Raw genomic sequence first — 14,189 nt, 5'->3', positions numbered from 1 at the left:
CACATAACAGTAATGCACAACAATGACACACAACAATAATGCACAATAATGGCACACAGTAATGCATAAAAAAATTCATGGAGAATCATCTAGAAAATAATACAAAATTTATAGAGACATCTTTATAACACTAACATTATTTCTAAATTTAAACTCAATTAGAAAGTACTATAACCAAAAGTAATTAACACACTGGCAATAAAAACTTTGAATCAACAGATAGTTTCTTCAAACCAATGACAATTTCTTCAACATAACCCCCTTGTGCTTCTAGCATTTGCTGCAGGGTAATAATTCACAAATGGCACAGAGTAATGCACACAATAGAGTAGTTGAACCCACAAATAATTCACAATGGCACACAACAGTAATGCACAGTAATGGCACACAATAATGCATAAAAAAATTCATGGAGAATCATCTAGAAAGTAGTACAAAATTTATAGAGACATATTTATAACACTAACACTATTTCTAAATTTAAACTCAATTAGAAAGTACTATAACCAGAAGTAATTAACATAATGGCAATAAAAACTTTGAATCAACAGACAGTTTCTTCGAACCAACGACAATTTCTTCAACATAACCCCCTTGTGCTTCTAACATTTACTGCAGGGTAATAATTCACAAATGCAACAGAGTAATGCACGCAATAGAGTAGTTGAACCCACAAATAATTCACAATGGCACAAAATAATTCATAAAAAAATTCATGGAGAATCATCTAGAAAGTAGTACATAATTTATAGAGACATCTTTATAACACTAACACTGTTTCTAAATTTAAACTCAATTAGAAAGTACTATAACTAGAAGTAATTAATGCACTAGAAATACACCCACTATCATTTGAAAACAATCCCTACACTCAGAGCTATTGTTTGATGACAATCCCTTTCTAAGGAGCCATTGTTCTCAAATAAGACCATCATTAGTTTGCAAACACCAACATTAAGAGTCTATAACAGAAGCATCACATCTTAGTAAGTGAGTTGTTCCTTAGTGAGTTAGCCACTATAGTTATATCTTCGTAATGAATAATGAAGAGCCCTGGTGTTATTAATGAAAAATAGGGAATATGTATAGTGAGAAAACAATAGAATCACAATGGCACACAATAATTTACAAAGTAATGCACACAATAGAGTAGTTGAACCCACAAATAATTCACAATGACATACAATAGTAATGCACACAATAGAGTAGTTGAACCCACAAATAATTCACAATGGCACACAACAGTAATGCACAATAATGGCACACAGTAATGCACAATAACAGATAGGTTGAAACAAACTAATGCATGTAAACCCACAATTTACACAAAACCCACAAAAATTCCACAATTTAGACAAGCTGAAAGTGTTAAAAAACACACGCATGTAAGTAGAAATGCACAATAATCCAACAAGTTTAATATGTTAAAAAACACAGTTAGTCAACTGGTAGGACAATGTTTTACTTTCTTTGATGGCTTCCTCCATGCTAGCGCACCACAAGAACCCTAGCTCCAACTCCAACTGCAAACTGCACAGTGCCTTGCAAGACAAACCTGCCATGGGGTTAGACTGCGAAAACCTCCAAAAATCTGCACAAAATGAGCAAAAAATGACGGTTTAGCTCAAAAATTTACCAATTTAATTGATAAAACCCTTCGGAGCACGAAACCGCCATAACCAGCGCTGAGCCAAGCTAAATCCACCATAGGGACCTCTGCAGATGAATAACCAGACGAATACACCATACGGGGAAGAGAAATGGGCCCAATATTGCAAACTAAATCATAGACAACATCCTCATAGCCTCTCGAAGCAGCAACAAAAAGACACCATAACCCACTGTTTGCAAGGCCAAGGACGGGCATGGCTGCGAGCGGAACACTAGTAGCGTTGTGCAAGTACCCGGGGGAAGAAACGAGCAAGTAAACGACTCGAACAAAATAAGGCAGTGAACGAAACAACAACCAAAGTATGCGTTCTTGAGAGGACTTAACATGCCTTAAACTGGTTGAACCAGTCACGATGCATAGAGGACAGGTGTCGTACAACACCTCACCTGGTTTACGTGGTATAATGGTTGGTCTGCGTGGACTTGTTCGCCTAACTATTTTAAATGTTTTTGAAACCAAGTACACAATTTTTTTTTTTAACTTCTCGAAAAATCTAGAAAGCTTGTCGTAACTAGCTAATAGAAACTGGATAAAAGAAATAACAAATAAGCTTACTTATCATCATGATTAAACAGTACTCAAACAATTAAAAAAAACATTTTACATGATTTGATGTTATATATAATATCATATATTATATATTATATATAATATCATATATATATATATATACAAATTACTTTCTGTAGAAATACACGCTAGAGAATCACAGAGTCCAACGACCCATTATAAGTGGCTGATACATAGAAAATTAGCATAGCCCTGCCTAAGGATTACAGTCACAAATCCACAAATGTAGGAATGGTCCCATTATAACTCGCTGATACCCCGCGCGAGCATTTCATGGTATTCTCCAATCGATCTCTGCCGTTGGAGTATTATCTGCTGATGAAAATTAGCGATGAAATCCTCCGCCCGCTTATCAATGTCGCTGGATTCTACCTCTTTCCCGTGACGATCATTCTGGTAAGAGGAAATGGTTTCCATCTCTACCTTTCGCAGATCATCATTATTTTTAGAATATTTCGGGAATCCATCATTTTCTGCAGCTAATTCTAATTCAAACGCTTTAACAGCGTTGCATTGAGGAATTAAGCGACTTACTACTTGAGTTGGCAAAAACCGCCTGTGAGAAATATTTCTCTTTTTACTTACACCAACAGGCTTGCAGGAAGCGTGTTTCAGAATAAGGCCAACATTTTTTGCAAAGCTCTTCTTTGTCTTCCGCTTGATGAGCTTTCCCACAGACTGTTTACGCTTGGCAATATGATCCTTAATGTTCACTCTGATAACAACTGCTTTCAGTCCATTCCATGCTTTTCTCATTGCTCTCAGAGATGCCAGCTTCCCCATCTTACAATCGTCAATATTCACAGAAAAAGAACCAGAAGCAGATATTGCGAACACTGACAACTGATATCAAACTGCTGGATTTCTTGGAGTATTAAGCTATAAATAAATAGAGGAACAGTTTGATTGTCGGCACAGATTGCGTGAAAAGCTAGTTAGGATTATTGTTATTATTATGTAGTATAAGAATCTAGAAAAGGAAAAGAAAGATTCTGAACCTGAAGGCCACGCTACTTGGATATTGAGATGGAAAGTATATTTATCTAGTCAGCCAGCAATACTTGTATGTTCTGCCTTCATTTTATATTGTTGATCCCCTTGGAACAATCTAGACGATGAAAAATTTGAGATTTATTAAATTCACATAGTCAAAGTATCATAACATTATACAGTGTATCAGCACTCGAGCGCATAAAGGGATTTATTAAATTCAGACATAAAGCGCAAAAGTTTGCTGGTTGAACAATTGCTACATTGGTAAGACGGTGGCTGAAGGGCTTCACGGGGTCGCTCTACAATAAAATAATTATGGAGAGAATATGTTTTCTTCTTAATAAAGCCTCTCGTTTAAACTTTAAACTTTATTCACAAAGTAGATATACAAATTAATAATTATGAAGAGAATATGTTTTCTCCTTAATAAAGCATCTCGTTTAAACTTTATTCAAAAGATATATACAAATTTTTATAAAAATAATTCAAGAGAATATGTTTTCTTCTCGGTCATGAGATGCATATACAATTTTTTGTTAAAAAATTCATGATGTCATGCTAAAACACTAAGTGCGCTGCAGTAGTCCATACACGTGTTTGTTGGTTTTAATAGCCTACAACATATATATACACATAGATATACGAAATTTGAAATTAAGATAATAATTTTTTATGGCATTTCTAATAATATATTTAGTATATAAATGGTGTTTTATATAATTATAGGTTGGTGAAAGTAAGCATAAAGTTTCATTTCTAATTTTCTTCATTATTTCTAGTGTCACAGGTACAAGAATTAAGTATAAAATTTCATTTCTAAAATTTCATTATTTTTCATTTCTAATTTTCATTTTTTCCAGTGTCACAAGTACAAGTTATTTCAACATACTCTTTTTTAATGAATATTTGTAATCTTAATATGCATTCTTCAACTCTCTTTAAACTAGTAGCTTCTTCATCTTTATCTTATATGCTTTGCATTTTTATCTTAAGGTCTTTTACATTATTCATCCTTGATCTTCATCAATTTTCATCATGTACCTGCAAAAACATAAACAATTTCACTCCCCTTACATCCTGACCAATCATCATCCTAGGCTTTCTTTGGTTGACCCCTACCCGTAACACCTATGGATTTTTGCATCTCCTTACTCTTAATCATTACAATCCTCAAGACCTCAAGTCATTTTTGTTTACCACATACAATTCATGTGTCTTACCACAAACAACACATTACACCAGGTTGTTTATGTGGTTTTTTCTTATCATAAACATAAGTGGTTTTTGATGAGCACAAACCATAAATTGCACCAGTGGCTTTGGCTAACCATGAACCATACTCTATAAAGCAGTCTTTAGAGCACCAATAACATTTCAATGTAATAGATTTTGCAAATATTATCATTGGTTCAAGTACATACCATTCAAATTTTCATTCTAGTCAATCTAGCCCTTATACAAAAACTAAATCAAGATATTATTTAAGTAGGACCATTAAACTACTCAGGTATGTCATTTTATGGATTCATTGCATTTACATCTACAAAATATTATTATTCTTACATTGCTTCTCTTCTTTCTTATTTATACGTGCATGTTCACATATTTCTTTCTTATTGGTCTCTTCATTATTTATTTTCCCATGTTATTGCATCAATTTCTCTATCATCACCTTCTTTCATCTTTACATTATTTTTACTACTGCATCATTATCACTACGACCATCTTCTCTCATATTTCCATTCTCTTTGTTGTTGCATCATTATCATTATCATCTTCTTCTTTTATCATGCTATCATTTTCTTCTTTCACTCTTTGCTATTGCATAATTTTTTCCATCATTAGATTTCTTCTATTGTCATTGAGTCATCCAAATTTTCGTTTTTGTGCTTTGCTTCTTCCTGTAAACCATTAATTGATAATTGATGTCCATATAAAAAGAAATCCATTTACCAAGATACTTGAGTGTCATCCGTTGTACTCGTCAATTTTCTAGGAATTCTTTTCACATATGTGATTCATCAACATGTTAAACTTTCTCTTCATTATAACTTGGTCCCAAGATCTTACCCTCGTTAATCAAAGACTCAACTTCTCTGGTTTCATGTCAAGCTAGCATAAGAGTGCACCTAACACCTTACTACTTACCCTAGTGGTTAATTCCACAACTTGATGCCACATCCACTATTGGTTTGTTGGGGCCTGACCCAGGTTTTAGAAGTGGTTTAGCCGAACAAATCCTGCACTATTGGCCCTTTTGGCAACAATCTGCGGAGCGCAGACTAAAGTCTCACCCAAGGTAGTATGGGAGGGTGCTGGAACTAGGTTTCCGCACCCTGGGGATGTCTTGATGTGGACTGGAGGGATCGTGAACCATTCTGCATCACTCTGCACAATTACTTATCCTTCGCGTAGATTCACGCTAGTTACTTTATTATTTATATGCATTTATTACAGTTCGAGTCTACTTCTTACAGTCTTAAGTAAACATTTGATAATAAAACCTAGTGCACATAATCATAATTCCTAAAAACAGTCATAAATGTATAAAGTCGATGCATAAACCAGAATATAAACAGATCCGCAATATTTCAGAATCAACACAATATTCCAGAACCAACTTATCTTTATTAATATCTTTGATTCAGTACAATTCACTTCCTGCCTTGCGCACACAGCTGCAGGGGTCCATGCACACAGCTGTGGACTCTATCAGGCCTCTGCGTACACAGCTGTGGAGCCTCTATCCAACCACTAACACCCTCGACCCGGACGTACAGATTCAGAGCACAATTACTTTAAAAAACCCATAACACATAAGATTATCTAGCCAAAAAAACTACCTTCTACTCTTAGAGCCTCGCTCTATTTATACATTCCCATGGTCCGCAGACCATGGGCAAGCCAACTTACTTCCTATTATTCTATATTATTTTTGGGCGGACAACCCTTTGACTCGACCTATTACATTTCGCGCTCCACGCATTTCGGAGATTTACAATATTATTACCCTAACTTATAGGCTTTAAGCCCCAAAACCATTACGCAGGGCCTCCGCTACCCAACAGGTCCCCAACACAATCATCGTGACTTGTCCCGAGTCACTTGTCAGTGTGGCAATACGCGCTGCCTAGGCTTCGTGGTCCACCATCCCTGTGAGTGACGCACTTCGTTCTGCTGCTCCCTCTTTGTCTCCTGCAACTCTTCTTCTAGCTCCTGCTCCATTGCCTCCACTAATTTGCGCAACCGATGATGCTCATTCTGCTCTGCTCGGTTAACACAAAGCACCCCCTCATAGGATTTTAGCTCAAGCTGGGGTGCCGCATACGGGAACTCTTCGTGCCAACGTAGCAAGTTTCCAATTTTTGGTCTACTATACACACTGTCTGCTGCAGCTTGTGTTGCAATTTTGCAAGGCAATTGTTGCTGTCCACAAGATCCCAATCTTCATGGTGCATCAGAGATGAAATGTTAACTGCAATTCCATCATTTGTCTCCATATTTACAGTCTTTCCCTTATTGGGTCATCGACCAACCCATGGGTTAGGCAGCGACATCGGGACTAGTTCCGCTTCGTGTCGAAGAATTTCCGGCACATACCCTACCGTCGGTGCTGACCTCTGCACGGTGCCCGCGGCCGTCGACACCACATTACCTGGCCAGTCTTGCATCTCCATTGGCCATATTACAACCCTTGGGCTTACTCCTTGAGCGTAAATAATGAACAGGTCCATATCGATGGGAATGCACAATAGCTTACTTCTCTCCAAATCACAGATCATTCGATGGATGCCCCCCTGTGATTTATAAGCGTTTTGAAATTCAAATTCAGCGGTTCCCTCCTTTTCTGGTGCCATAATGTTAAGCCTGCGGCAGATCGTTCCAAATCTGGCTCGTACCATGTCTCTTAATTTCCCGCCGCCCGCTCCCTTTTGCCATAACTCAGACATCTTGTCATGAATAGTGTCAGCAATGGTCACCTCTCTGCTTGTCCATGCAGTAGCGCAGCCCCTTTTGCGCAACCACGACCCTTGTGACATACCAATTCTACACGCACCCTGGTTGTCACGCAACTCCCCCACAGACTGCTTTAACGTCCCACGCTCTCTTTCAACTGCTTGGAGCAGTGAGACTGTCCTTCGGTCGGTTAGTCAGGTGATCGACCACCCGTGTAGAGCTTCAGGTGACTGCCATTTACTTTGCCTAGGAAAGGCTCTCCATTCAGCTTGGCAAGCTGGATTGTGCCCCCATTTGTGACTTCTTTGACTACATAGGGTCCCAACCAATGCATTCAGAGTTTTCCAGGGAATTTTTCGAAGTTGTTGTCGTATAGTAATACTAGATCATTTTCTTTGAACGTGCGCATATTGATATGGTGATCATGCCAAGATTTTTCTTGTTTCTTTTGTACCTGCTGATGGAATCCTGCTATAAACCGTTCCCCCTCAAGTTCTTCCAGTTGTGCGATCCTCTCTTCCAAAGCTCCTCGGTCTGCCATGCCAATCGTCGTTGTTATTCGCAAACTAGTAACAGTGTATTCCATTGGCATGACGACTTCCTTGCCATAGACTAACCGGAAAGGTTTCTGGCCTATCAACTTCTTGCATGTTGTTCGTTATGCCCATAGCACAGTAGGTATGCGCAAATCCCAATCATTTCACTGTGCATTACATACCTTTGTCAACGCAGTCTCCAAAATCTCGTTAAAAGCTTCAGCGGTCCCATTTTCTTGCAGATGGTATGACGTACTTTGTTGATGATATATCTGAAACTCCTCAGTGAGCGTGCTGAGAGTATCATTCGGAATTGCGTTCTGCAGTTGCTCATTAGAATTTTTGGACATCCAAATCGTGTTAACATATTCTCGAACAAAAAATTTGTAGTTGTAGCGGTCGTGCAGTCCTTAATCGGCCATGCTTCCGCCCATTGGGTCAAGTATTCTGTCGCGCTGATGATATAGCATGCACCCATCTTTCTTGGAGGTATGATAGGCCCCACAAAATCAATCGCCCATTTCTCGAACAGTTGCAGCGTCATCTGTGGCTTAAGCGGCATTTCATCCCTCCGCGATGATTTCCCCATCCATTAACATACGTCGCAGGCCCGACAATACGCTCTTGAGTCTTGATGTAGAGTTGGCCACCATAGTCCAGCGCGAAGAACCTTTTGTGTTTTACCGCATCCCGCATAATGTCCTCCTACAACCCCCCCATGTGCTTCGACAAGGATTTGTCCTCGCTCGAATTTAAGTACATATCTGCATAATATTTCATCGTTGCCCATTTTGTAGAGATGCCCTGCAATAATAGTAAAGTCTGCTACGCGTATCACCAATTATTTCTTCTGCTAAATGGAATATCCCTACGGCACGGTTCCTGTGGTTAAGAAGTGGATTATATCCTCAAAATGGCCATCCGCGACGTGCACTGCATAAAGTTGTGCATCAGGTAGTCCTTCTTCTAAGTTTGTGGGCTCTTCGCCGTTCTCAATTCGGGACAGGTGGTCTAGGCCTGTGTTTAAACATCCTGGCTTTACGATGACTTCGAAATCATATTCTTGAAATAATAGCAGCCACCTACAAATGCGCCCCCCCAACACAGGCTTATTCACTAGGTATTTTAGCATAGAGTGATCAGTATACATCTTAAAGTGTCCTCCGAGTAGATAGTGGTGGTATTTCTGGAGCGCGTATACCATCGCCAACCCCTCACGCTCAGTAGTGGAGTAGTTCTTCTCAACTTTGGATAGTTGTCAACTTGCGAACGCGATCAGGTGATCAATTCCTTCCGCTCCTTCCTATGTGAGTACAATGCCCAACGCGATACACGATGCGTCAACATGCATGTGAAATTCGATGTCCCATTTCGGAAAGACCAAAATGGGAGCTGATGCCATCTTCTCCTTGAGAGTCTCCAAACTTTTGTTAAATTCCTCATTTCAACAGTAAGTAGCATCTTTTTTCAACAACTGTTCCATTAGTGCCGTGATCTATGCATAGCTCTTAATGAACTTCTGATAGTAACCAATGTGTCCCAGCATGGCACGCAGTTGCTTGACACTGCGCAGTGCTTGCAAATTGAGTATTAAAACAATCTTCACTGAATCCACCATCAGGCCTTTCTTAGAGACCACATGGCCGAGTAATTTCTCGAAGGGGACGAGGAAAGTACACTTCTTTAGGTTTAGCGAAATCTGGTGCTGTCGGCAAGTATCCAGCATTAACTGTAAGCTCGCAATATGTTTCTTGACTAGCCCAAATACGGTCCAATCATCAAGATATACTTCCAAGAACTTATGTATAAATTCCTTGAATGCAGCTACCACGATGCGCGAAAATATCGCCAGTGCGTTCTTCAGTCCAAAGGGAATCACAGTGTACTGAAAACAGCTCCATTCAGTGGCAAACGTTGTTTTACTCCTATCCTCCGATGCGATCTTAATCTGGTGGTACCCCGAGAAACTGTCGTGAAGGAGTAGGCTTCCTATCCACCCACATTTTCCAGTACCTCATATGTAAATGGCGTCGGAAGTGGATCGTTAACACATGCATTGTTGAGCTTCCTGAGATCCATGCAGATGTGAATTTCACCCTTCTGTTTTTTCTCCTGTACCACCATAGGACTTACCCAGTTAGATTCCTCCACTGGTTCAATTATTCCTGCTGCTGGCATTTTATCCAACTCTTCGGGGGCCTTTTCTTTGTATTTGGGATTCAACCGATAGGGTCGCTGCTTGACTGGCTTCGTGTCCAGCTTCAGGGTTATCTTCATCATTCCCAGGTTGCCAAGGATCCCTTTTAGCTCTGTGATTTTGGTCGGGAATAAATATTGATATTCTCGAAGTAACTCGACAACCTTTTCTACCATGGCATCATCCCAATAGTCCCCAAGCATTGCATACTTTGGCTCCTCCTTCGTACCAGTGTTTACTTGTTTCGTTTTCAGCGGTGCGGTGATATCAGGATCCTCGATTGCTGGTCCGCGAACCTCACGACTCCCCTCTATTTTTGGAATATTGATGTTTCTAGGGTCGTCCTCATCATCTTCTACCTGTACATTGTAACATTCTAGGGCCTGGATCAACTGTCGCGACCACTCTAGCTGCACTATTTCTTCTAGTTCTAGTGGTATTTTGAAAATAGTGGCCTTCACAACTTGCAACACATCATTGATAATATGCATCCATTGGTCTTCAAATAGGAAAGTTAACAAAAATACTTCACGCAAGATATCCCATTCGCCTGTGCCATGTCGAAGCTCTGTCTCAATATACCAGTTCCTTGGGATGACCTCCAGGGTATGATAAAATAAGTGTACCCTCTCTAGCTGGGGCTCTTCTCCATAGGCTTTAGTCCATTGGGTGAGGTGCATGCGCGGGTCTTCATGTCCATCATATTTCTTGGTTAGTCGTAGTTCTGGTTTCCCAAACCTTATCTGCATCATCCGCCTATAGTCCTGCCATTCTTCAAAGGTTCCTTCTGTTGAGCCTCGAACTTGCACCTTTCCATACACCCTCTCAGCCTTCTTTTCCACTCATTTTATCCACCAAGTTGATTAAATCATTGTATTTTAGTTTAAAAACGAGCTTTTGACATGGTTTTCTAACTACGCTGATGACTGTTGTTTGGTTTAGAATTTTGTTCAGACAGCTGCGGAAGCTTCTCAGTTTCCGCAGCCAACACAGGTTTCCGCAGCTGACCCAGGTTTCTGCAGCCAACACAAGATTCCGCAGCCGTTTTGTCAAACACCATGCTACAGGTGTCCTCTCAGGAAATGAGCCACATGGGCAAGTTACAGGAGTCAAGGACATGGATCGTGTCCCTCCAGATCATCCAGCACGGCCATAAAAGCCCGCGGTCAACCAAGGGGCAAAGGATAGTCAACGGAAGTGTTCAGCGGTGGCACGGCTCTGCGTAGCTCTGTTTTTGAGCACGTGAAGCTACGTGGCACAATCCTTAGCCACGAAGACATCCTGATAGCGTGAATCCAACAGCCATACCTCTCAGATTTAATAAACATGATGACAGTTACCTAGATCCGGGCTGAAGAGGATTTACGTGTCTCTGGCAGCGTGGTTAATAGCGTAGATTTAGTTAATCTATTTAGCTTTCTTTCCTTATAAATAATGCGTCCATGAACGCTGTAAAAGTTAATCTCTGGTGTTAATCTTTTTGGTATTGTAATCCGACACTGTTGTATTTCCCCACTGCACTTTTACGTTGCTGTTTAATATATGAGAAGACTGGTTTAAATTTAAGCTTGTAGCTGTTCGTTGAATCAGTTGAAGTGGCAGAGGGCCCCTGTTACTGAAGCCTTGTACAGTTGTCTTTTAACTCTTGCATTACTTTTTCCTGTTCATGTATATTAGCTGTACAGTTGTCATTTAAATGCTGCGTTTTATTTCAACATGTATATTAGCTGTACATAACAAAGCTTTTGATTTCTGTTGATTTACATTTTTGTTGCTGATCTTTTATGGTTACAACTGATCAGTGTTTTTGCAGGTGTTCTTAGGCAGCCCGAGGCAATTTTTCACCTTTTCTTTCCATAACTATTGGCATACGAGATCATCTTGTCTTTGTCGCTGATTCTTGTTTTCTGAAGTTTTGATTTCCAGTACTGTCATTTCCTTAAGTTGTACATTTATTTTCTGCTTTTAGATATCATGCTATTCATCTGTTAACGGTTCCTTTCTATAATCAAATCACTTTATTAGGAACCAGAATATCACTCATTATAGCTTGATTTAGTTTGCTTTAGATCTCACATTGCTTGACTTGTTCATGACTGTTTCTCACAGGGTAAATAAAGTTGAAAGGCAAAAGGTCAAGAAAGTTAAAGTAGTGTGATTAGTTTCTTTTATGCAGTTTAACTTCTTTTAGATTTCACATTGCTTAACATTTCATGATATCTTTTCACAAGGAAGATTGAGTTGAAGAGTTGAAATAGTGTGGACTAGTTGTTCTTACTTTTCATTTAGTGTAGATTTCACTTTCATTTTCATTCAGCAACAAAGATACTGGGCCGATGTCATAGTTCATTGTTTGATGTCTTTATTTCTTTTGAAGAATTGATTTCATTGCATTTATTTTAAAAAAAACTTTCCTTCTTTTAAGTTTTGAAAATCACTTAGAGATCACCATAATCATCCACATTTCACTTGCTTTATCACCTTTTCATCATCTCACAGTAGGGAAAGATAAATTCAAAAACAAACTTAAAAAAAACTAAAAACGACAAAAGACTAAGGAAATGGTTATCTAGTACATATAGTACACTTCACTTCGTCAGTTTATGAACCCCGGGTTGACATTATAAATAGCAATTTAGATCACACTAATTTGACCAAACATTTTGGTGCCGTTGCCGGGGAAGTGAAATTAGGTAGCCAAATTCTTAAAAAAAAAAAACAAGAAAATTTCAAGAAAGGAAAATTGATAACCTCTCAAAGTATGCTCTCCTCTTGCACCTAGTGTGATCTGGAGGATCAGAAAAGAGAAAGTTATTGGTTTAATAGTTTCTTGAGTATGCTCTCTTCTTGCACCTAGAGTGACTTGGAAGATCAGAAAGAGAATTATTAGCCCGACTTGAAGAAAAATAAAAAAATGACATGCATAGAGCAAGAGATTCTAGGGGAAGGTTTTTAGCTAGAGCCAAGAGTTCGATTTTTACAAGTCCATCTACTTCAAGGAATAGACAAGAGACACCTCCATCATCTCCAACTTACACTCCTAACCCTAGGATTCCTGGAATTCAAGAGGCAGGAGTCGACTCTCCCACACCTTCCATCGAATCTGAATTAGAAAGAGATCCCTTCCTTCCTTCTACAGAGAGACAAATTGTAATTGAAGAAGTAGAATCATCTGAAGAAGAAGAGGGAGAAATTCCTTCTCGTTCACCCTTAGTAGAAGAACCAGAAGACTCTGAAGTCTCCAGGGAAACTACCATGACAAAGGAAGGAGCAACTGGATTTGGTAGAGGTAGAGGTAGAGGAGGAGGAGAAGGAGGAAACAATGGAGGAGGTAGAGGTAACATTGGGGGAAATAGGGATGGAGATAACTCATTCGGATTTCCTATAGTCGATGAGGACTCCCGAGCCACAATGAAAAACATCTCACCATCTGTCCTCCCAAAATTCCATGGGTTAAGGAATGAGGACCCTGAAACATTTCTATTTGAGTTTGAAGTCGTGTGTCGAACTTATGATTATTTGGAAGACTCTCAAAAACTCAAACTGTTTCCTTCAACATTGAAAGGAGCAGCCTTGAAATGGTTCATGGGATTACTCACTCAATCCATTAGGTCTTGGAATGATATGAAACAAACATTTTTGGATAGGTACCTGGACTATTGTATGCCCACCAATCATAAGGATGAGGTATTCAAAATGGTGCAAAGAGAAGATGAAAACTTGGAGGATTTACTTGAAAGATTTCAATACAACCTAAAAAGAGCAAAAATGAATAACTTAGATGAGGAGACCTTGAAAGCCCTTCTATTAAAAGCCATTAGAGATGAATGGATAGATATTTTGAATATGATGGGGAAGGGAGATATATCTCAACTTTCACTCAATGATATAGCAGAGCTATGTGTCCATCTCTCAAGGGGGAAATCTAAAACTCAAAAAGGGCCTAGAGATCCTTCTCTCATCAGAGCAAACAAATCTGCAACTGGATCAGTAAGTAGGGCTGAGATTGGCAACATGCTTGATGAATTCAAAACTGACATCTTAGGGAGTCTTAGTGAGCAACTAGACACTCTTAAGATTCACAATAAATAGAAAGCAGAAGCTGAGGCTTTGGCCATCTTTTGCCCGAAGTGTAGGAAGAAACATGCTCTAAGGGAATGTCCCTTGGATGCAAAAGTTGTAGAAACATGTGTAATTTGTTCAGAGAATCATGAAACCAAGGATTGTCCTTCAATTCCTGGGCTCAAAGCTGTCTTTCAAGAAG

Source organism: Pinus tabuliformis, chromosome J (assembly GCF_031772625.1).
Source record: "Pinus tabuliformis cultivar Carrire ecotype Pingquan chromosome J, CPIR1, whole genome shotgun sequence".
Taxonomy (NCBI): domain Eukaryota; kingdom Viridiplantae; phylum Streptophyta; class Pinopsida; order Pinales; family Pinaceae; genus Pinus; species Pinus tabuliformis.
The sequence above is the reverse complement of the archived record's forward strand: the minus strand, read 5'-3'. Positions refer to the sequence as shown.